The 25167-nt window shown below is 40.7% G+C and overlaps 1 protein-coding gene across 13 annotated transcripts in view; it reads right to left on the reverse strand.

The window, feature by feature from the left end:
• Positions 1-25167, reverse strand: part of SLC4A10 (solute carrier family 4 member 10) — a 1044586-nt gene that overhangs the window by 402404 nt on the left and 617015 nt on the right. The window lies entirely within an intron of this gene.

The following is a 25167-nucleotide window of genomic DNA, read 5'->3' on the forward strand; positions in this document are numbered from 1 at the left end:
AGTGTTCGTTTAAAAACTGTTCACCTGACTGGCAGATTAGGCAGACTAGGAGGTCAGAGGATGACAAGTGTTTTCAGAGTTGTCTATTGACACTTTACAATTATATAGGCACTACATTTGAACACGGATAAAAAAAAAACTGGTGGTAAAGGGGGGAGCATTAAAACTCTCAGGGAAGGCTTAAGAGTAGACTGGCATCGGTCATATTGGCTCCTTCATCATTATATTTAGAAAAATATCTAGGATTCTTATTTGACATTTAGTTCGTCTTGAAAACCAAATCAATTTACTTGTAAAAGTATCCAGAGTATAATTATTAGGAATGGGGGTGGGGTTCTGAAGATTATTTGGAGTCCCTTCCCTTTTGACACCTTCTCCCAGACAGGTTATAAATGACAAAATATGTCGGTGATAGCCCAATACAGGGCGGCTTACTGCTGCTAATTTGTTTCTGCTTGAAACAAAGCACTTCTATTAGCAAAATGCGTCTTTGGGTCAGAGCCCAGTGCCCCCCAGGGATAACTTGAGGCCTCCCTAGGGGGGCCCACCTCCCAGTTTGAAGACCTCTGTCGTACATACGAAATGCTGCTGTCTGGTTGTTAAGAGTGGTCTGTAGGACTTGCCATGTACTCTCATCTTCCACTGCCTCCTATTTGCCCAAAGAATTATCCTATCAAAACATTGTTATTCTCAAAAGACCACAACTGAGCACCCATGGAGTTACGCAGTAAAAATTCAAGACTGTTTCCAAAGAGACATCTTCACTAAAACCCAAACGTGTCACCATATTCCTTAGTGAGAATTCTTCTTTTCATAAATAAATTAACTGAACAGTAGTTCCCATGAGCAATTGACTAAGGATAGGTTTGAACAATTTACAGGAGTTAATTCACAGTTGTGACTCTGATAATGCAAATTTGCAAAGTATATTTACCATACTTTGTACAAGAAAACATTCTGTATTCTGTAATTACTCGGAATTAGTCAGGCATATGGACACAGATAAGCCACAGTGGAAATGTGGTTATATTTTTGTGCAGGATTACTTGATATTAAACAGAAACAGCATTTTTTTCAAATTTACAGTTAGAATAAAGTACACCGTTGTAAATTCCATGGGATAAAAATGGGTTAGAACCCATTTTCTTCGAACAGTACTTAGTGATGATCACACTTGAGTGAAAGTGTGTGAGAAACTAAATGGTATGTCTGAGTGACAGGAAAACGACTATTCATTAGGGAAGAAAGGTTCTAGACTGGTACTTCTATGCTGCCGTAGATGTCAGTTCTTGATCCTTCTACTCAATTGGTTGATGGCGTTTCATTCCACGGAAATTTAGGAGGCATCCTCAGAGCATAGAGAAGAGTTTTAAGCAAGTGCATCAAAACAAGATTTTGGAGCCTATAAATTGGGTTGACCTGGAGTGTCACAGGCCACTTTAGTAATCTTGTTGTGCACCCATGTTCTGAGGAAAGGTGGGCAGGACGTTTGCTACCATAAATGCAACAATGTCATGTTTCGCTGCATGTAAGATGTCTTGAACATGAATTTGCTTACAGACAGTGTGAATACACTGAAACCATGTTTTAGAGTTGGTACAGCCATGCTGTAGAGGTGAGGATTCCACTGAAGGAAGAGTAAATAATTCACCGTGCAGATCTCTAGGTGGCTTGCCACTTATCTGAACTACACACAAATAGACTGATCCAAATATGTAGGGATGCATGTGAGTGAGAATGACTACTCAGCTCAGTCTTTCACAGTGACAATGAATAAAAGAAGTACAAATCATCAAAATCACAAGTTGAGCATGAATTGTGTGCTCTTATCCAGGATTTTTAATCCTTGCTACCACCCACCAGTTTGAAGGAGAAACAGAAGGGAAAACAGTGCAAAATTAGACACAAGCATCGGCAATTCCCATCATTCCCCAGTATTTATAAATTGGAAGGTAGAACTCAGAACCTCATTTTACACCTAAGCATAAATTCGTTTTTTGTGTGATCCTAGACAAATTATTTCATCGCTTTTTAACTCAGTTCCTATTTCTGTCAAACATGAGAGTGCTTGCAAATGTTAGTATGAAAATATAGCTAAATGACTTACTATTCATTACGGTTTCATGTGGTGTAAAATGTACTAAAAACACATGGAAAAGGTGTCCTAGATAATACTTATACAATAGTAGAAAACGTTATACCATCAGCCCCCAATTAGACTTCCATATCAAGTTCTCATGGCCTTTCAAGATCAACCTGCTACTCTGACATGCCACTTCCAGTATTAGAATTCCATGGTAATCTTTCTCCTAATACCACTTTTTTTCCCTTTGAATACCTGTGTCAGACTTGTATGATCTCATTTGAATTTCTATTGCTCCATAATATTTGCTTCCCTAACCTCCCACTTCTTTTCATTATATTTATTTCTCCTACGTTCATGTTCTCAGTATTCTGTAATAATTTTGTTTTGTTTTGTAATTTTGTTTGTGAAAGTAAATTGCTGACTCCTATAGAACAGTTCCACAAATTATCTGGAAAAATGAAGGCTATGAAGACCAGCCCTTCCTTATAATGCAGGAGTGAACAATGTAATATTCATCCATGAAAGCTATTGGTCCAATGATACCCTGATATGTTTGAGGAGGAATGGCACTCAATAAGTTAATTTACCTCTGAAGTTGTCTACAAGTATATAAAAAGCTGCTCCTGATAGGCTGCCCAATAACACCACTCTATTGTCAGTAAGCTCATTTGCTATTTTTCTATATAACCGACCCTGGCCAACCTAGGCCAAGGCTGCCTCATTGCTCTGGGATATGTTGATTCAATTATTTTGTTTTCTATTTTTATTGTGCCTGTTTTGTTTTGTGTGCGAATTTCATCACAAATGTTTTGTATCATATGTTTAATTGTGACATTATTTATACTACATGGAGGTAGGTATGCAACATGTGCTATATTGTCAAAACAGTACAGGAACAGAAAAATGTTTATCCTTCTCATAATAAAGACTTTAAAGAACAAACTGATAACTCACATCGATCGACTCTGCCAAAATGAAAAATATATAGAACAATTGTGCACTGTTTATGGATTTCTAGTGAGCCACTGTATCTTGCACAACATGCTGTTTCAAGGTCACACAAATATTTGCTAAAGGAATGCACCCTTATGATGGTGGGATGTTGCTCTGATCTGGTTGAAAGCATTCTTTCTAAGAGGAAACGCTAGGAGCAAAATTAAGTAAGATAGGTTCTGAAAGATCCTAACAATCTTCTTTGAAAATATCACTACAAATGTTTTCAGAAACAACATAACAATAGTAGAGATTGGGAGTACTACTCTATATATAATTGAGGCTACAGGTTGCATGTTGGTTGTACGTGAACTCAAAGTTGCATATTCAAAATATAGGTGACTTAAATAATCAATCTCACCTACAGAGTGAAATCTGTTTGTTAGACTCAAGAATGAAAGATAACAACTTCTAGCTACACTAAATAAAAATGGTGTAATATCTTACATCTGTAATTGAAAATTGAATTTTGCATTTTTTGTAGTTCTATTGTATGGTATGGATAACAGAATTACTACAATGTTTAAAGTGTGCTACGTTCATCAGATAAGTAGAGAGCTCATTGAGTAAGTTCACATGAGTATCCTCAACCACTGTTCAATATCTTATTGAGTGGAAATCATCAAAGAACATAAACCAGAACCTCCATGATTTTGCTGCATCAAGATAGACATTTTGCTGCACCAAAATGGAAACTTTGCGGTACAAAGTTACATTTTTGCAGCAATTTTGCGAAGTTTAATTTACCAATATTTCTTGGTTTGACATCGTGAAAAGCCTCCAAAACCTCACTGCCTCCTATCAATAACATGCTCAGCCATCCTCCTTCCCTGATATTCTCTTCTTCTGCCACCACCCTCACACCATCACCTTCCTGTACAATCAATGTTATGTCATCACCCCCTCCGGTGCCATTAAGTTCCCTTACTATTCCTCTGCTATCAGTCTCCCTTCTCTGCCAACACCTCACCATGGTCATTATATCACTCTGTCTTCATCTCCGTCTGCTATCATCCTCACCCACATCTCCAATCACACTTCTCTGCCATTATCATCCTCTTTGATTACCAAAACATTTGTATAGAGTGTAATCATTTAAATAATAAAAATGTTGCCCATTTTGTGGCTGCCTATCTCTTCCTACATGCAATCTGCCTTGCATAGTGTGCAAGACATTTTGAAACTGTGGCAGCCAGTGTTTAACCTTTAAAAGAATACCTCAGAGGGCCCATTCTTTGGCCCAGAGCATTGTTGCTGGTGCTATTGAAGGACAGGGTGTGAAATGCAAAGGCTGGATACTCCTGATTTCCATCAGGCCTCTCTAATCCACTACCAAACCCTACCCACCACTTTTTCTCACTCAAGCAGGTTATTTTTCATCCATGCATGCTCCGTTAGTCACAGTTTTCCATCTTTCTCTCACTCCTACTTTCCTCCTTGTGTGTTTTTTTCATGCTTATTCTGGGTTATGGCAGCCACAGTAACAGCATTCATAAAAAAGACTAGATTAAATTAATAAGGAAACCAATACCTTACACAATCCAAAATAACGAAAATCCAGAAAGATTTCACTCAATGTTATTTTAGTAAAACATATCCCTACTCTTCTCTTGAATACAAAGTACCAACAGATTTAACTCAGGCGTGATAATGAACAGAAATGTAGCAACAGAACAAGGAGTAGGAGGAGACCCAGGGCACTAGCCTGGCAAGGATATACTACCCACAGACCCCCTTTTTCCTACCTCCCTTTCACCCACAAAACCAACACATGCTACCATGGGGCCCTCCTTTTAACCCTAACAGTACCACCGCAATACCAGAAAAAGCAAGGCCCGTCTTTTTTATCCAGAGGCCAAGGTTGGAGAAGAAGGAGAAGAGAAGACAGCAGAGTTCAATGGGACATAGAAGACACACAGATGCTTACAAGGAGCATGAAAAAGCACAAGAGGAACCAAACACATTGACAGCCTAGTAATCAATCTGACCAACGAAACACTCTCACAAACTCATAATCAGGTACTCAACTAGGGCCTGCAACAGCACTTTACAAATTTTGCCTACATTGCAAATTAACCGTTTTTTTTTTTCAAAAACTGTGTTTAAAAGCCCATTTTGGAGACCAAGATCTCGCTGAACAGACCCCGTCAACAGGTCTACGGAAGAAGTCCACATACTACTTGTGAGAGGGATGAAAGGAAATACAGCTTAGGAGGCTTTGTAAATTTCTGAATTTTGAAATTTTATTGATGCATTGAGAGAAAAAAAACAAAATGTCTAATACGATTTTCTGAAACACAAAGCAGGTTGTGGAATGTCAGGTAGGTAAATTGTCTCTAGGTTTATCCTTTTCTTGAATAGGGTCATGTGGTCTCCTCTCTTCTGCCTTTCCCGGTGTGGGTCCCTGTTTGCTTTTTGTCACCAGTACCGTCAGGGAAGGCAAAACAAAAAGCAAGGATCTTTAGGTGTGGGGAGGCTACCATCACCAAACCATCACAATGAAGTTGGTGCAGACGGTTCATAAACAAAAACAACAAAAAAATACTAATACAAAATGAGGGGAGGATCAGAAAACAGAACTAGATGCTGGTCGGTGTTCATGACCTCTGTCGATGCCCCAGTGTCAAGGAGGGAACAGATATGGCCCTAGACCTGCCCCATGTCAACCAGACAATAACAGGGAAAGGAAATAGCAAAACGACAAAGGAAAAAAAAAAGAAAAGTAAAGAAAATGAATTCTCTATCACATCAGATGTTGGCCGGCTCTGTCTCATCTGCTCTGCTCTCTCCCTCCTGCCCGGGCAGTAGGTGTCGATAACGGGTCTCCTCCTCTCTGAATTCCCAGTTCTCTTCAGCTTTGGTCATCTCCTCCTAGCTGAATACCCTGTTCTCCTTGGCTTCTATATTCTTGACCCTTCCCGCATTGGTTTTTACGCCTCTCCCTGAAGTTCCTTCTTCTGGCTTTTCCTAGCTTACATCCTACTTAGATGGCATGCTTCCATTTTGTTCCTTATAGGCCCTGCCCGGTGTGTCCTGTGAACAAGAGTCCTATGTTATTTTCCAGGATCCGGGGCTACTCCTCACTGGTGTGCCTGATTTTTGTTTTGTAGCTTTCCACCTTGCAGTGAAACTATCATGAGGATGGGATCGTGCGGCAGAACTTCAGGTATGGAAGAGGACAGGAAGAGTCCTCCTTTACACTACCCCTCCATACACATTACACCTGTAGAACGTTTGAAAATGCAGTGTATTCAGAAATAGAGAAAATAGACCCCAGAGCAGTATGGAAATTCCAAAAACTAAGTAACACTGAACATGCTACCCTAACAGAATTACAAAGCAACACAGAAATCACAATTAAACCTGCCAACAAAGGCCGGGTCATTGTTCTGAAAACTACTACGACATACAGAACTGAATGCTGCAGACTATTGACTGATGGACAGAATTATCAAGTTCTAGATTGTGACCCGACCTGACCACGAAGGGTTGAGACAGCCTCTATGATTGAGGAGGCAGAATGTGAAGGTTGGAAACATGAGGGCAATTATTTAAAGAAACACCAATCCAAGAATCCCTTACTTTTACAACCTCCCAAAAATCTACAAAAATAGAACCGACCACCAGGAAAGCCCACAGTATCTGGGATTGACTCTCTATAGGAGCCTTCATCTCAGTTTTGTGACTATTTTCTCAAACCAATACTACGAAGGACACAAACATATATCAAGGACAGAAAGGATCTTGAATTTAGTGTGCAAGACAACTTATTTATCTGGATGTGGAGAGTTTATATATAGGCCTTCCCCAAATGATACCTTAGAAGTAATGGAAGATTCTGGAAGGAGAATAGTGATCACATACAACCTTAAAATAATGTATAATGGAATGTACCATATTGGCCTTTACAAAATGTTTTTTTTAAATTTGATTGTACCTTGTTTCTCCAAACCCATTGAACATTGATGGGGAGTAACTTCCCTCTTGTGTAGTGTGGTTATATGTATATAACCTGGAAATGAATCACATCCTACATGAGACTAATCCCTACCTTACACATATTTTCATGTGGAAGCGCTACATAGGTGAAGTGTTTGTAATATGGCCACAATGGAGGCCTTCATCTGCTGGCTTATATGCCAGGGTAGGAATTACAATTTTCAGATCTTGGACAGTAATATATTAATGTTCCTGGAAGTAACAATTTTTCACAAGAGTGGCAAACTCCAGACTGACAGTTATCAGAAGCCTACAGCAAGAAATGTTCTTCTGCAATTTGACAACTTCCATCCATGCCTTTTACTGGAGAATCTCCCCTACGGACAGTTCCTCCAACTTGAAGAACTGTAGCCCTGTCAAAGACTTTAAACATAAGGCAAACATACTGTCAGATAAACTGAGGCCATGTAACTATCTAGAACATATAATCCAGAAAACTAGGAAGAGAGCAAGGAATCAAAACCATGACACACTACTAGAAACCCCAACACATCAAGAAACAAACCCACCCTTAGTATGTGTGACTACATACCATGTGGCATCAGATCACATTAAAAAATAATCAAATGCAACTGGACAATTTTGAACACAGGAACAAGACAATGGGACTACCCCCTGTTTTCCAATAGGTGGGTGAAAAGCCTACATGACACCTTGGTACACACAAGAACTAGATGGTACCTGAAACCTGTGAACACTATGTAGACAGCGTTGGGGTTACCACAAGTCACAGGACACTACCCCTGTGGTCAATGTAGTATAGGTCATCTTACTGCACCAACAAAAAAAAATTATCTGGGCTTACATACCCCATGGCAACATAGGAAGCACACTAACTATAACACCAACAAAGTAATTCACATGATTACCTGCCCATGCGACCTTAAGTACATAGGGATGACAGCTAGAAAAGTGAACCCCAGAATCAGCTAACACAGGAGTAATATATGCTGTAAACACAGCAGTACCAAAATGGCAGAACGCTTCATCACCAATAAACATACAGTGAACAACCTCAGATGGATTGTCTTAGAACAGGTAGCAGCAGAACCCAGGAACCTGGAAAAGATCCTTTTTGAAAAGGAACAGAGGTGGATCTATAAATTGTCAACTCATATCATAGGCCTCAATTATGGTATTCCATGGTAGAATATTTTGTAAATACATACCGTTCCAAATGAAGAATATCTAAAATATATATACATAGCCCTCCATTGTACTGCAAATCTCCAGATGCCTTGCGTTTAAAAAAAAACATGAGATCAGGTGCCTCTTAGCACTCAACATACGTATAGAGCCATCAAGGGTCTCTATGTCTGTGTATGTTTTTCACACTGACTCTCAGTAGCACACATGTGGTAGATGAATAATGTTTTACAGTTCCCTCAAACCCCTTTTTCCCATAGGTGAGTCAGTACTGTTTAGTAGTATGTCAATTGTTACACACTCAAATATGAAATGGCACCCTTTCCTACCAGTAGGTCGTTGGTGGAATGATTGATCCACTGGTGGAATGTGAGTAGTTACGGGGAAGATGCACAGGCAACAAGAATGTGACTCATGTCTTTTTGGTAATAAACATGAGACTGTGGGAATGGGTCCACCCCCATCATGGGAACCTTAGAATTTGATGTGCTGCATGCAAAATAATCACTTGTGCAAGTTTTTGAGTCGGTAAAGATGTGTATTGGACTAGGAGCAAGTGCCTAAACTATAACTCCCATCAGTCCCTCAGGAATGTGTGTCTAAAGCGCAGCTGCTGGCAGTCAGTATTGGGATGTGGACTATGACTGCCAGCTACCGTACCACGACTGCTGATCTCCTTAAACCTTAGGTCACATTACGTACGTGCTTCTTTGCTGAAGTAAGTGCTATGAGCCTTCCTTCACATGTATTCAGTGGGATCCAATGAGAATTCGTACTACTAAACTGAACTGTTTGTCTCTGTGTGTTTTTTCAGTGTGTGACTAAAGGGACAATTCCCTTTGCATTTCCTTTGATGCTTCTACAACATATAGGCTATGACATTTAGACTGCGACTACTGGCACAATGTGTGTGCATTTTTTACACTATTATTTGAAAGTTTGATTAACTTTAGTTGAGTTTTGTATATTGTGCACTTAAACTGTATACATTTGTGACTTTTAGAAACACCCTCTGACGTTCTGAGGGGAGACTCAGAGGTGCTGCATGTTTTCATTGCACTACATTTGGGTCATTCTGCTTGCTTTAGTGAAAGGGCATTGAAAGCCATAATATCCCATAAATATATGATCATGACACCTATTCTCTCTTTTCAGCTTTGACCATATTGAGGAGAATGTCCTAAAATATGGTCTGTATTTTGCATGCATGCTTCCTTAAAGCTATCATGAAAGCATTGAAGTAAGTTGAAAATCTCAAACACTGCTCAGGGATTTAGATTGTATTCTGGTATTCTGGTCCTGAAGAAAGTCAATCGACCCTTTGGGGCAGTGAAACCTCCTGATGTTGAGGACAATTATATCCTCATGACATCACACAGTTTTCTTTAATCTTGCCCAAGATCTTGCTTAGTAAAGAGGCCTATTAGACAATTTTAACTCTCCTATACAAATCCCTTGCCTTTCATATTAGAAGTGCTCTACTTACAAATGAGTAGAGCCCACTCACGTTGGGTGACATGGGTGAGGGTCCAATGAAGAAGCAGGCCATGGGTGATACCTGTGGGTGAGGACCCTACTAATATATCCAGATATATCTCAGTGATGTGACAAGTGCACTAATTTACATGGATGTTGCTCACACATTCACCTGAGATGTTTGGAAGGTTGCACAGTCAATAGTAAGAAACAGGATTGAAGAGAGGTGCATTCACCCTCTTTTGTGTATATTTTGCTCTGGGTTATAGTCGGATGAGGAATGCTAGCCCCAACAATTCAATGGCAAAGACAATGGGGCTTGCCAATGTGAGAGCAAATGGTTTTGTCAATATCTGTACTGCAGCATGGCTGATGTTCAGTATAGGTAAAACCTAGTGGTGTGGTGTAGAGTAGAGTGGTGTAAGGGAAAGTGGTGTAGAGTGGTGTAGAGATGAGGTGCATTGAGTGCAGTGGCCTAGGGTGGCATAGAGTAGACTGGTATAGAGTGGAGTGGCAGAGGGCGAAGTGGTATATAATAGAGTGGTGTAGTGTGGCATACAGTGGAACAGTGGGACAGAGAATGGGGTAGTATGGAGCAGAGTGGCGTGGAGTAGAGTGGTGTAGAGTGAAGTGGTCTAGAGTGGTATAGAGTGGTGTAGAGTAGTGCAGTTTTGAGTGTAGGTAACTAAAGTCAAAAGAGACAACAGATAGGGTGAATGCAACATTAATAAGAAGCTGTATACCTGTGATAAAAGTAGGAAAGCAGATTTCACGTCCAGTAATAATACCAAAACTTTAAAAAAAAAAAATGCATTACTAAAAGATAAGAAAGAGCAAAGAAGAGGAAGAAAACGTGTACTTGATCCATGCTCCAAGAAGGAGCTGACACAAGAAAGGAAGGGAAACCGATAGGAGACAAGAAACTGAAAGATTGCAAATGCGAATGACAATGAATATCAACAAATGTATGCTGTGAGCGGATTGTAAGCCCACTGGATTTTAAACAATATGTCTCTCAGCACAGTGCCTGTGCTGTATAGACAAAACATAAAAATGAGTGCTGGTGGGGCTCCACCTGCAACCAGTGGCTCAAATTAAGCACTGGAGGCAGTGAGTAAACAGCCTTTACCATGCATCCATTATGATGCATGCCTTTACCACATATGGTAAGTATATATATATATATATATATATATATCTATATATATATATATATATAGATATATATATATATATATATTTATATATTTATATATATATATTTATATATATACTTATATATATCTATCTATTTCTATCTCTCTCTCTCTCTCTCTCTCTCTCTATATATATATATATATATATATATATATATATATATATATAAACATTTAGGATCGGCGTTTCCTTATCTGCACCAAACCATCAAAGGTGCTTGTCTCGATACGCGTGCCATCGTGTATTATGTCAACACATTTCTCCTGCATTCAGGAAGAAAGACAGCACTCCACGAACACAGTTCATTGATTTAATCGTCTACAGGGATGCGTTTCGGCGTTGCCGCCTTCTTCAACCTTGAAGAATGCGGGAGAAATGTGTTGATAGATAGATATATATATATATATATATATATATATATATATATATATACAAAAAACAAAGGAGAACTCTGGGAAGTTCCCAATTTTAGGTGGAGAGCTGCTCTAGTAAGGAGCACCCTGCAACACCAGCGACACTCTAAATTTGCTCACCTCAAATGTCTGCTTATTTAGCAAAGTATTTAAGCATAGGATTAGCACAGTGCTATCCTCGCCGAGCTAGATAGTGACAAAGTCTCTTGCCATTACTGTGCCTGGAGTGGTAAATGGCTTTTGTCATTTTACAGACTATATTATGTCAATCCTATGCTTAAAGATTTTGCTGTACAAATGGCAAAAGACTTTGTCACTATCTACCTCGGCGAGGATAGGACTGTGCTGGGGGTGCAGGGTGCTCCTTACTAGAGCAGCTCTCCACCTAAAATTGGGAACTTCCCAGAGTTCTCCTTAGTTTTTTGCATAATTTATGCGTCACTCTAACCCTGAAAGGGCCTTGGTTTGACTTATACTGGGTGCTCCCTTGTGTCTGGACAAAGCTATACTCCTCTGAAGAGCTCTAATGAGAGCGAAACACGTGTCAGGGGTTGCTTTACTCATTCCAGGTTGGCTTGGACGGTATTTGACCAGTCCAAAGCTGTAATACTGTGACTGGAGTGGTAAATGGCTTTTGTCATTTTACAGCTCGGCGAGGATGACACTAAGTCAATCCTATGCTTAAAGATTTTGCTGTACAAATGGCAAAAGACTTTGTCACTATCTAGCTCGGCGAGGATAGCACTGTGCTAATCCTATGCTTAAATACTTTGCTAGATAAGCAGACATTTGAGGTGAGCAAATTTAGAGTGTCTCTGGTGTTGCAGGGTGCTCCTTACTAGAGCAGCTCTCCACCTAAAATTGGGAACTTCCCAGAGTTCTCCTTTGTTTTTTGCATAATTTATGTGTCACTCTAACCCTGAAAGGGCTTTGGTTTGACTTATACTGGGAGCTCCCTTGTGTCTGGACAAAGCTATACCCCTCTGAAGAGCTCTAATGAGAGCTAAACACGTGTCAAGGGTTGCTTTACTCATTCCAGGTTGGCTTGGACGGTATTTGACCAGTCCAAAGCTGTAATACTGTGCCTGGAGTGGTAAATGGCTTTTGTCACTTTACAGCTCGGCGAGGATGACACTATGTCAATCCTATGCTTAAAGATTTTGCTGTACAAATGGCAAAATACTTTTTTTCTGTGGCCCCTTATTGGACAACACAGCTTCCAGACTGGGATTTTCTCCCAATCCGTGGGCACCTTGTCCATGATAAAATGTTCTGTTTTTGGGTTAATCCCTGCATTTGGTATCCAGCTGGTGCTGGTGGTTCAGGGTGCGCTGTTGTGGTGTTTGTGTAGCTCAATGTAATGATTAAGCAGATCAGCTGGCTGCATGTTTTGTACACATGCATGTGGTGTGCATGTGGCAAACATTTGGCCATGTTGTTCTGTCATTACTTAATTGACTATTCACACAGGTTGCATTACATGTGGTAGGGTGCCATTAAACCAGTTCAAATGTTCTTGATAGGTAATCAGTATTTCAAAATACTAGTAAACTTTGTACCATTGTCGTACGTTTGCTATTAAGTATGTGTGAAATGTGATTGTTGTAGGGTCTTTCTAAGGAAAGGTGTCCCAGAAATAAAATGTTTCTGTTTGGTAATCTTCATTGGCTTCCACTATGAATGTAACATACCAGCCCTCATCTTTCATGCCATGCGCTATTAGATGTAGTGTTAATGTATGTCTAGCATTTTCTGGAATATCTATGGGGGTTATTCTAACTTTGGAGGAGTGTTAATCCGTCCCAAAAGTGACAGTAAAGTGACGGATATACCACCAGCCGTATTACGAGTTCCATAGGATATAATGGACTCGTAATACGGCTGGTGGTAAATCCGTCACTTTTCCGTCACTTTTGGGACGGATTTAACACCTCCTCCAAAGTTAGAATAACCCCCTATGTCTTTAGATATTTGGATAACGGGTAAAGAGAAGGAACACTAAATGGGGAGAAAGTCCTTTTAAGAGTTCAAGCTTGAACAACCCACAGCCTAGTTAGGTGTTCTCTGTTCAGCTGAGGAGGATTATCCCCAAGACCACAGGTATATAATGCTGGTTAGGGTACCTGTTGTGTGTGACAGAGGTACTCGGGATATCCATAAATTAGTGCAAAAACACCATTGTTGGTGGAGCCATGTCATAGTTGGGCCCTTGTTCCCAGGTGAGAATGCTAGTTTAGGGATGATAGCACTTTTGTTTGTAGGCAACTAGGCCAATCCCACAACAAGTCGGCCCAACCCTCCCAACTCAAAAGCATTACCGAACGAAAAACTCTAAGAGTAAAAGGTGATATCTGGCAGCCTTTACACATGGATTCTAGACTGTGATATCTCAGGGGAGTCATGGGGAATAGAAGTTGCCCTTTTCTCACGTTAGTAATATGTCTCAGTCACACACAAGCAGTGAAGGAGATGCAGGAATGTTTTCAATAGGTTTTTTAAAAGACTGCAATCTGTGGTAAAATGCATGAGCTGCAATGATCAGGATAATGGACAATGCAAGAAACAGAATTGTAAAGATGAGAGGTGTGAATACCAAGACCCCCACCATCTGGCAATAAGCATCAAATGTAAAATCCCTAAAAACCTAGCATGGAGAATCTTATCTCTCACCCGAGAGCTAGGTGTGATAAAGCTAATCTGCCAGTGTCAGGCCCATGAGAAGTGCCCCCCAATCCTTGTTACCCTGGAATTAGGTCTCTAGATCTGAGTCCGAGGGAACATGAAGGCTGGGTCTGCATCAAGGCACCGTACAGCATAGATGGCATCAGTAACATTTGGTAGAAATCCCTCTGATAACCTTCTCTGTGTGAGGTGTACTTACACAGATCTTGTAGGACCCCTGACACAGGTATGTTCCCAAACAATAGATAAAGGGCAGGCTAGTGGCAGCAATTATGTAAGCAATTCCCACCAAAAGTGCATTATGTTCCTGTCACACGTAAGTGGGAAAGGGACATGATGTGAATACCTACGTCCATCACTTAATTTTGATGATGATAGTGGCGCATTTCAAAGAGTGGCACTTATAAAATAAATCAAAACATCGTTCTCACTCTAAACAGAGCCAGCCATCTTAAAAGAAATAATAAAATAAATAGGCTAAAACAGAGCAGGCTAAGTAGGTTAAAAGTCACTAGGTGACTGGGGCACAGGCCTGCAAGCCAGAAGGCTAAGCTAAACTTCTGAGACCCATTAAAACTAAACAGGATCCACTACACAGCCAAGTCAGAGCAAACACTCTGCTGTCTACGAGAGCTGTCAAAAAGCACTGCTCATTAACCCACAAATTAAGGTACTTATGGTGTCCTTGAAAACATCACTAATAATATCAATGTAATATTTACAGTAAAGTTTTTGATGTAAAAACTGTGCATGGAGAGGGCGTGAGTTATAGTTACCTTAGGGCACAAGTTGATTTCTACAGTTTTATAAGTTTAAAATGTGAGCCTAACTATACCGTCACTGTAACCTTTGATTTTTTTAGCAAATTTCATATATATATATATATATATATATATATAAAAATAAATAATATATATAAGTATATATATATCTATATATATATATATATATATATATATATATATATATATATATATATATATATAACATTTTCTGAAGGGAGGTAATTTTTAGATTTCAAGGGATAAGAATCAGGAAGAGGTAAAGTGAGTGTAAGAATGCATTTTTAAATTTATGGTCTGTATACATTAGGCCCAGGCGTAGATCTCTGCTCTGCCAACAAAGTTTGCGGAATGTGGGCACTGCGTGCAACACAGAATAGCGTGGAGTTCCTGAATTCTGCACTGTGACTCAGAGCGGAATTTGTTCACACAAGATTTGGTATTGGTGCTCTCTCACGAGCGTCGCAATACTCTTCGCCCACTAGCAACCATGCGCAAGACATTGTATTCGCTCACGCTGCTTCCTGTCGCACACACAAGACTTCACGTTTACCCTTGTTGATTCCATCCGCAACTGTGCCCAAAACAGTCCTGCTTGTGAGCGTGAATGCACCTGGAGTAGACTTTCTACTCAAGATGCATATAATTCTAGTTAGAAAAAGGGTTTTGAGTGAAGTTTCCTCTTCAAGTTTTTGTTTTCGTGTGAGAAGCCTTTTTTCTATTTTTTCAAACAGGAAAGAAGTGCCCCAGAAATTCCAACTTCCTGATCCTGACCAGCTGGCTCCTCCTAAAGAGTTGTCCTTCTCCTGGTCACATTTCACTTAGATTTCAAAGTGGAAGGATCACTCTCTTTGTTTCCTGGATATACCTTTGGATTTAAGGGCTTATGTGAAACCAAAAAGGTAAGTTAAAAAACTATTGAATAAGGGTGTTGTGTGTTTGCTTGGCCATGCACCAGTAATTGTTTATATTTTAATTTGACTTTAAAGGTTTATAGTGGTGGGTGGCCTGGAGTTTATGTTTGAGCCGGGGTATTATTTATTTTGCAATTCATTGATTTTTCATCTTTTGTAAAGGAACAATTTTGCACTGCTCAGTACCTTTTCTACATGCTTGTAGCAATGTGGCACAGGCAGCACTGCCAGCTCCCATTTTTGTAAGGCCCCAGCAGAGACATGTACAAACCCCTCCCTCAGCAGAAGTATGCACTGCAGAGAGGTAGTCGACACACCAACCTACCTTTAGTTCTTCTTTAGGAATTTGCAGTGGTACTGTAAGCAAGCACTTCTACCCAGTTTGGGACTTTTTATGATTAGCATTCTGGACGAGAACATTGCAATAAGCTCCATTTGTCACACAAGTGTTAATCGAGGTAAACCTCGTTCACATTATGATACTGGAGACCAGGAGACCCATATGAAAAAACATCAAGCAATCTGGTGGCAGGAGCACCTTAAAAATGTTTGCAAATTTGCATGTGGTGGTGAAGGTGGGGAGAGCTGGTAAACATCAGTTACAACCGGTCAAATCACAGTGGGAGGTGAGGAAGAAGAAGGTAACATTCTCACATGAGGGAGCCCTGTCCCCAGCAGTGCACCAGAATCACACACCTCAGCAACCTCACACTGGTACAGAAAGACTCTGCATCTAACGGAGACATCACGGCATACAATGATTGCACTTTGACACACATTGAGTTACCACCACCTATATCTCAAAAGTTACCTGTGTCAGTGGCCCCACAAAAGAAGAAAATCCAGGATACTATTACAGGCATGTTTAGGGAGAAGGGGCCCTACGATCCCAACCACCCAATGGAATGTTTGTACAATGGGAAGCTGGCAAAAAATGTTAGTGGTGGACCTCCTATCTTTTTCTTTCGTGAAGGAATGGAATTCTTAGAGTTTGTAGAAGCCATCTGCCTGAAATAGAAAGTTCCAAGTCAGATGCAGCGGCCTGTCCAGCGCTGCATCATGATGTGCTGCAAATGGTTGGACAAGCTTTGCAGAAAAATGTTGTCTACACTGTCTTCCTGATGACAGACATGTGGAGTGGACCAGTTGTCAGGTGACTGATTACATATGCATCACTGCACACTGAATCTCTTTTGCGGGGATAAAGCAGAAGCTAGCTAAATGTCTTGGCCCTGAAGACATTTTTAAGAGTATTCAGTGGCATGCAACAGTAACCATATTTGCATTGGAGAAATCACTTACAGCTGCAAACATCTTAAACAAATGCAATGGCAAGGTGTCCGAATGGCTGCGATCCAGAGATCTATGAATTGGATTTGTTACCACGGACAATGGCAGCAACATAGTTAAGGCCATGGCAGACAGAGTCTATTTCAGGATCCTGTGTTGTGCAAGACTCTCAAAAAAGAAAAGTCAGGAACATACTGAACACCTGCAGACAAATCTGCACTCATTTCAGCCAATCGTTTAAATCCCAGAAGCAGTTGTGGGTTATTCAGCATGGTAACAGAGTAACAGTTAAAGCCCCAATACAGGAGGTGAAAACAAGTTGGAACTCAATGCTCCAAAATCTGTTTGAGCATTACAGACAGATCAATGACTATGTCATTATAGGAGGAGGGGATGCAATAGGGAAAGCTACGACCATGGAGGTGGACAAATGGGGCCTAGTCAAATGTCTGACACAGATGCTGCTCCCTTTTAAGGTTTTCACACGGGTGTTAACAAGGAAGACAGTACAATGGGCCAAGCTATTCTGTTGTTGCATTTCCTACAGGAGCAGCTAAGGAAGGTGTTTGAAAGGTTTGCACTCAGAAGTGTGAAAGAAAACTTAGAAGTGCAAGCTTTGGTTAAGAGCTTAAGCTATTGATTGACATGTAATGCAAGGCTGCTAAATGACAATATTTCATCCAAAGAATACATCTGTGACACCCTACTTGATACATGCTGCAAAACGGTCTTCCCACTTTCATTCCTTTTTCTGAAAGGGGTGTTTCAAAACACAAGAGGTGGATGGTTGAGCAAGCTGGAGAAATGGAAGAAGAGTGTCTTGAACTTAGATCACCACTCCACAGTTCTGGGGTGACACCTTCAACTTCCAGAGAGGGCAGTCTTGTCTCACAGCTGCCAACACTACCACCAGCAAGAAAAGCATCAGAAGAATCAGACCCAATCTCTGCATTGGCTTTGTTTCAAGTGGCATGTCTTAAGTCCAACGCAGAGGTGAAGGCAAAAGAGGTTGAGCAAGTGGCACAAGGAATGATACTTCAGATGGTGTTCCAAGAGTATCTGAATGACCCAAAAGAGATGCATGTGGATGAAACGTCATTGGTGTATTGGTATGGGGAGATGCGCCAATGGCCAGAGCTCTGCAGGATGGCAAGAAAGTATCACGATTGTCCTGTAGCCAGGTGTCTGCTGAACATGTGTTCAGTGCAGCTGGCACAGTTGTTACAATGAGAAGGCTCAGACTCTTGACTCAAAATGTGGAGAGATTAGTCATGATCAAAATGAACAAGCATTTTATAGCACCTGAATACGCTGTTCCTGAAACACCATAGGAGGAGGAAGGGAATGATTGGTCAAAATCAAGTGTGTTTGCTGACCAACTTCTGGATGAACCACTTGAGTATGAGGATGAACGCTACTTCCCAGATTGAGTATGCAAGTGCCACCATATAACCTTTTAATTATTTCTCTTTGAATGTTTTTCTTTCTTTTCTAGAACAAATAGCTAGGGGAACATTAGTTGTGTCAGATTTATGCTGCCCCACCATTTTTTATTCACATATATGGCCAAATTGGATTTGGACACATGTGCAGTGAAAAAGCCACCAAATTCTCTTCAGGACTTTCAAGACAATGTTTGCCTCCCTCACATGCCTTTGCCTATCCTTTTTAATTTTTACATCATGTAGGTGGCTGCCCAGAAGATCATTGATTAAAAGACTACCAGTGCCAATGCCAAATTCCAATGTGTTGCACAAATGAGATAATATTTTGAATTAACCACTGTGCTTGGTTTAAAAGAGGTATCTACTAACTATTGTGCAAATGAGTGGTGATATACTGAGTGATTGTGAGTGCTGATTGATGATGTATGTCATTGATGACAATGAGGGAGGGGGTTCATCACATTTGTAAACTTGATATCAATGATTTGCAATGTTTGGGGTTTGATGGGTGATCATTTGTTTCCTAAAAGTGATCAGCCGTAAGCTTAGCAGTTTTTTTCTGCAGGGTCCACTCCTTTTGTTCTGGTTCCTCAGAGAGCAGACCAGTCACTTTAGTTACCAAACACAAACACAAATCTATACAAAATACTCCAGTTCTGTTTTTCTACTGGTTCTTCAACAGCAGTGCGCTACACAAGTCTACCTCACTCAGTTGGGAATCAGAATCAGGAGGCGGAAGATGGAAGGACTCAGGATGGGACAACCTCAACAGCACGAAGAAGAAAGTTATCGACTTCAAAGAGAAAGCATGATGATGGTGGAGACTCAGAGCCCTAGTACTCATTCAGCTCTGTGGACTGGAGAGAGGTGCATTGATTTGGGGAATGCTGCTGAGTGTGTGTTTGCTGCATTGCTGGCTCAAATGTGAAACTCCTTTTTATGTTCTCGCCCTGCCTATGAGTTTTCCTGCAACACTTCTGACCCCTCACGAGGCTCACCTGGCTTTCTTTTGTCTTTCTCCTCTACTCTATAATGCAGGTACTGTTCTTAAATTAGCAGGGCCTTCTCCTGTTGATCTCCTGCACAAACAAAACTTGGTGAAAGCGCAAAGCTCCAGCTTATGTACCGATTCAGGTTCAGCCAGGCACCCATGAGGGACGGACATTTTGAGAAGAAAGGAGATCCACCACCCAATGTGGTAATAGAGTATCATTTTACCAAGTTAACAATCATAATTTTTTAGAATTGGGTGGGTTCACTTCAAACCTCCATAATTTGTATTTTTCAAACATGGAAGACAGAACAGTTAGAGTTAAACTATCTTGGGTCTCTCTGGGGCTGAAGGACTCTTTGCAGGGCATTTAACTGAACTCTGTCATACTTATCCCATCATCATTTCCTTCCACAGCAGATTGATGATGGTGTACTGCTAAGTGCCCCTATAAATATTGTTGTTTCTTTTGTGTAGTTTTTGTCTTTGTCACACCTATCTCAAATTCCCTTTTCCCATCCATTCATCGAACCCCAAACCCTCTTCTCTGGGTGTGTGTGATTTAATGAGGTGCACCCTCATTTTACAACATAAATGGATCACACACCTGCTGAGACGAATGCACTGAAAGTGACACCAACTCACGCATGACCTTCTATTACCTGAGCAATATTCCACACCGGCCCCATTAACATAATCATTCAGGTCTTGTGTTCTGTGTTGCGTAAAGATTTAACTTTGTACAACTACTCCTGACTCTAAGGCCACTTCGTCTACTCAAGGATTTCATTTCCTAAGTTTAGTTTTCATTAAATGTTAGCTCCCCATTGCTCAGAAGATGTTGATAGTGTTAATGTTTATCATAGGAGGGCTTCTTTTTTGTGTGTCAAAAACTGTCATCATGGTAGTCCGGTCCCAGTCTTTCTAAAGTTATGATGTAATATATAACCCACTCTCTATTTTTTCAATCTAGTTGACAGTGATGGATAACCCTTTAATAATCCTGCAGTTGAAGTTTGCATAAGTGGGACTTCATCTATTCAGGTGAGAGAAGAACTATGGATTGAAGTGAACTTGTTTAGTTAGTAATTAACTTTTACTGAAGAAGATGTTGCTTGTGGGTAGCACATTTTTTGTAGGCAAGATAGGCAATGCAATCATTCCCGAGTGGTCATTATATGTAGAGAAGGCAGTGGTGCAAGGGTATAGGTAAATGACATACATGTTTCTTTTTTAGCAGATTTAAAAAAACAGGCTACAGGAGATATCAGTGCAAACTAAAACACAAAAATAAACATTGGAGGCATAAATGAAGTTAAATAAATTATCCTCTTTTATTTTTTTACAAATAGAAAACCCACTCTTTCCACCCACAACAGGCCCACCCCCCCACCCATACAAATGGCCGAGCTCCAAAAGTCCAACAAAAGTCCGCAACAAAAGAAAGAAAAATCCACAACGAAAATCCAAAGTGCAAAAACACCTGCTCCCAACTCCCTTTCCCACCCTCCCCACCCGCAACAAGTGTCCCTCCCACCAAAGCAAAAAAATTAAAAAAGGGTCAGTAGAGTACATTCTCCTTGCAGGTCTAGAGATTGTCCAGGGTTGCCTCCATCAGTCTAGGCGTGCAAAGTATTGCCAAACGTGGCATTGGAAGTTGCAGTCTTAAAGCGAGGGGGCAGCAGTGGTGGAATGGGGATGGTCTGATGCTAGCTGGCGGCTGCCCTAAGAGTGCTGCTGGAAAGCTCGAGGCACTGTTGGCTGGTTGGAGGAGTTAGGACTGGTGCGCATGTTGCCTAATACCTGGTCTTTGTCCTGCTACGAAAGGGCCATGAGCCACAAATATTCATTGCGGATGCCCTCCAGCATCTGCCACCACAGCAGGGCTGCTATCTCCTGGTGAGCTTGATGTCCACCAGGAGTAACTATAGAAGGAAAGAAAAAGGAAAATGACAAATTATAAACAGTGCTTTGTGCGAACATTATTTTGAAAAGTAGAATGACACAGTAGCAGTAAATTATTGGCCCCCTAGGATGTTGCTGATTACAATGAGCCACATGGCCATTTTATTACCCACACATGCATCATTGTAGTTAACAAATGTCAAAAAGGTAAAATTTAAACTGACATTAATTCATTGTGGAAGCCATTAAATATTAATCACTTGTACATAAATGTGGTGAGTACCAAAAGGATTTTTCAATATTCTTTGGGTGGCTGGGACAGAATTTTGGAAAAAATAAAGGACTAAAGTTCTAGGAGGTGACAGAGTGGGCCTTGGGAGGGAAGGGAAACACACCTTTTAAGTTTGCAATGCATTGACAACTTTGTAAATGTTGCATTAACTGAAGCAGATCCACATTGCACGAAAAACACTATTGTACTGCAGAATTAATTTGTGCTGCAGTTCTGTCATAGTAGCATGGGTGACTAATGGGGAGGGCAGTATGATGATGGGTGGAAGGATACATATTTGCCTTGCTTCAACAACAGGGAGCTAAGGGAGAAGATAGAAAATTAAAATACCCCCACTTTGAATCAAAACTTTGATAACCATGCAAACCAAGCAAGGTGAACAGACATGTCCCTCTCCAGAATAGCTACCTTATTTCTCGATCCAAGCAATTACATATTCATCTTTTTATTCATCTAATCTATTCACCCTTTGATAACCACCATTGAAGCTTTACAGTCTCTTGTCCAGTCTTTCATCATTCCACTCCAGCCATCCATACATCCACCCGTCCATCCCATACACTCACCTATCCAGTATCCACCACTTTCAACTATTCATCCATTTACCCACGCATCATTCATTAACATTCACCCATTCCACACCAGAGGATCCTTGTACCCATCCTCCCTTGACTCACTGAGACATCCTTTCACCCATTCTTTCACCCACCCCTGCATCTTCTATAGCTCATCTACACATCCTTTTCTTTCACCCACAAATCCTTCCTCTCATATTTCATTTCACTCATTCTTTCTTTTAACCGCTGATCCTTTATTTGCTTTTCCATCAAGCCATCATTTGTAGCGTCTGTTCATTATGGGCTTTTGTCTGCTAATTTGCAGAGAGAAGAGGCCATTAAGAACTCAACCCCTGCTGTAGTTGCTAAACCAGAGGCTTGACAAGCAGCACCCTTGCAGTGAGTATACAAATATTTGTAAATGAGCAAGAGCAATATGACTTACCAATGCCCGTCCCTGCTGCCGTTGTTTCTCCTCCTCCGACTGCTGACACATCTGGCACACTGGTGCTGCCGCTGGCCCCTGAATTGGTGGTCGGTGCGGCTGGATAAAACTTTACGCATTTTAGATTCCAACAAAATGCAACCTCAATAGATCACTACAGATCTATCTACTATCATTCACTTTAGGAATTTTGCTGGTTGTTAGAGAAGCCATGTAGACAAATCAACCGCACATGTTTTGTAATGAGGAGGTAGAGCTAAGTCACTGATGTGTAAAAATGGAGTGGAATACTTTAGTCAATCCAGGAGAACCTACGGTGAGGGGTCTTGGTTGGCAAATGCAATGGGCATGAGCAAGGCAAAGAAAAACCTTCAGAAACCTGCATAGAAAAGCTGGCTTGGACATGCAATCTTGTCGGTAGAGTACCTATCCTAAAAATCTGTTTTCTTAGTATTAAAGTACCAGTCCACAAGATATGGAAGGGGAGAAGGGAAAGCTAAGCTTAATAAAATTAAAAGAAAGCTAGTAAAGCCAGGCACAGAAACATGAAAAATAGATAAATGCAGGGATAGCAAGAATTTAACAAAGATTAAATAAAATGAAAATAAGTACAAAAAAGGTTAGGCAGGCACAGTAAAAAGAAAAGAAACATTATTCCAAATGAGGAGAGTTGAAAATTATGGAAATGTCCTTGACGTCTGCCCTGATGCACAATGGACTGCCATGCGTCAAAGCAGACACCCCTACACTATAATGCTACTGGGGTTCCTGTGCTGCGGGGTGATTGTTTTAGTGCAGGAAGGGACATCTTCACAAGAGGAGTTTTACTTTTTCTATTTGTGCTTCAGAATGCTGCAAACATAGCAAAAGGAAAAAAAAGAGGAGAAATAAAGATATTTCTCCTTGTTGAATCTCCATTACATCTCCCCTGGGGAGGAGTAGGCTTTTAACGCATTGCCATGTTTGCAAAACCTTGTAATTCTGGAAATGTGTCAAATGCATGGGTGTTATGTGGCAACACCCCCTGTAACACCCAGTGCCTCCCTGTTGAAAATGAGTCAACGCAGTGACTTGAGCTGTGTTGACTCAGTAGATAGCAGGGTGGCTTTACATGGCCTTGTAAATATAGCCCTGCAGTGTGCGCCACTGGACTGTCACTAAACATGATGTTCCGGTGACACAAAGGGCCTTGTAAATATGGTCCTACATTTACAACAATGTACCACAAACAATACATTCATATCACAACAAATAATCTTTGCTTTTCTTTGACTCGTGACTAGGCCCCCATTTTAAAAAAATCCATAGATGCATACACACTATGACAATATCATGCTACACATCACCAGGAGATTGCGATTGGGAGGGGCTGCATAAGACACATAAAGAAAGATACAGAGAAGGGAATGCTAACTCACAGATATTACTTAGTACTACTACCACTATCTTATTCTTGGTGACATGATGAATCTCTGTCGGCATGGCTTCTTAAATAATCAGCCCAAACGTGCAAGTGGGATGCGCTGACTGAGCACCTGGCTAGCTCAAACTGGATCACATAATAAATATTCATCGTAACGTGAACTTTACATACATCTGAGAGTCAGTACTGCTATTAGAAAAAAAATAGCATTGTGGAATACACACAACAAATAATTAACTTTTGCTTACCGGGTCCCGACACCTTGACGCCCAGCATGTCAAGCAGTCCTGTTCACAGTCGATTGTGTCTGCCCAATGGTGCATCAACTGCTGCTGGGTGCGCTAGACCCCATTGTACTGATGTACCAAGAGGTGCACTGTCCTCTACAGCAGTTGACACTCCTGAAGGGCATAACCGCTCGCAGGCATGCCGCCTGCTGCCAGCATGGAGGGGAGATGGGACTACACAAAAAAGACAAGTACTACCACATCTGCTTTGGTCAAAATGAGGCAGGGATGCACCCTTTAGCGGCACTGACATCCACAAGGTAAGCAACTAGCAGCTGCATCAGAACCTCCACTCCCTCTGCCAACCTGGCACTAGGTGGAAAAAAGGAAGGGAAATAAATAGAAGGATGGAAGAAAGAAAAAAGCATGAAAAAGTAAAGGGAAAAGAAAAATAGAGTACTCAAAAGGTCACAGAAAACACACCACAGAAAATTAAAGAAATGTAAAATACACAAACACAGAGACACACACTGATAAAATAAAGGAAAAAGTGTGCATATGATATAGAAAAATGGTGGGATTAAAATGGTTAAGGTTTGATTAAAGTACCGAGCACCATGTACAGAGAGACAGAAAATACAAAATGGCTGCACCCATGTGCAGTGCGTGGTGCTGTTCACAGGATATTTGCAACACAAGAACACAAATCGTGCTTCCAAATGTGCAAATGTAGCATGAACGAGTATATATACATTACCTGCTGGCAGTCGCCAGAAGATAGTTATAGTTAGGACCTAGTTTTAACAGGAAAAGCAATTTTTGACTTGGCTATGTCTTTGGCACCATTTGATGAATCTTCATGGAATTTTCCAAAAAAAGTGTCCTGTTGGGTCTTGTTGGAAAG

The sequence above is a fragment of the Pleurodeles waltl genome, chromosome 3_1 (assembly GCF_031143425.1).
Source record: "Pleurodeles waltl isolate 20211129_DDA chromosome 3_1, aPleWal1.hap1.20221129, whole genome shotgun sequence".
NCBI lineage: Eukaryota > Metazoa > Chordata > Amphibia > Caudata > Salamandridae > Pleurodeles > Pleurodeles waltl.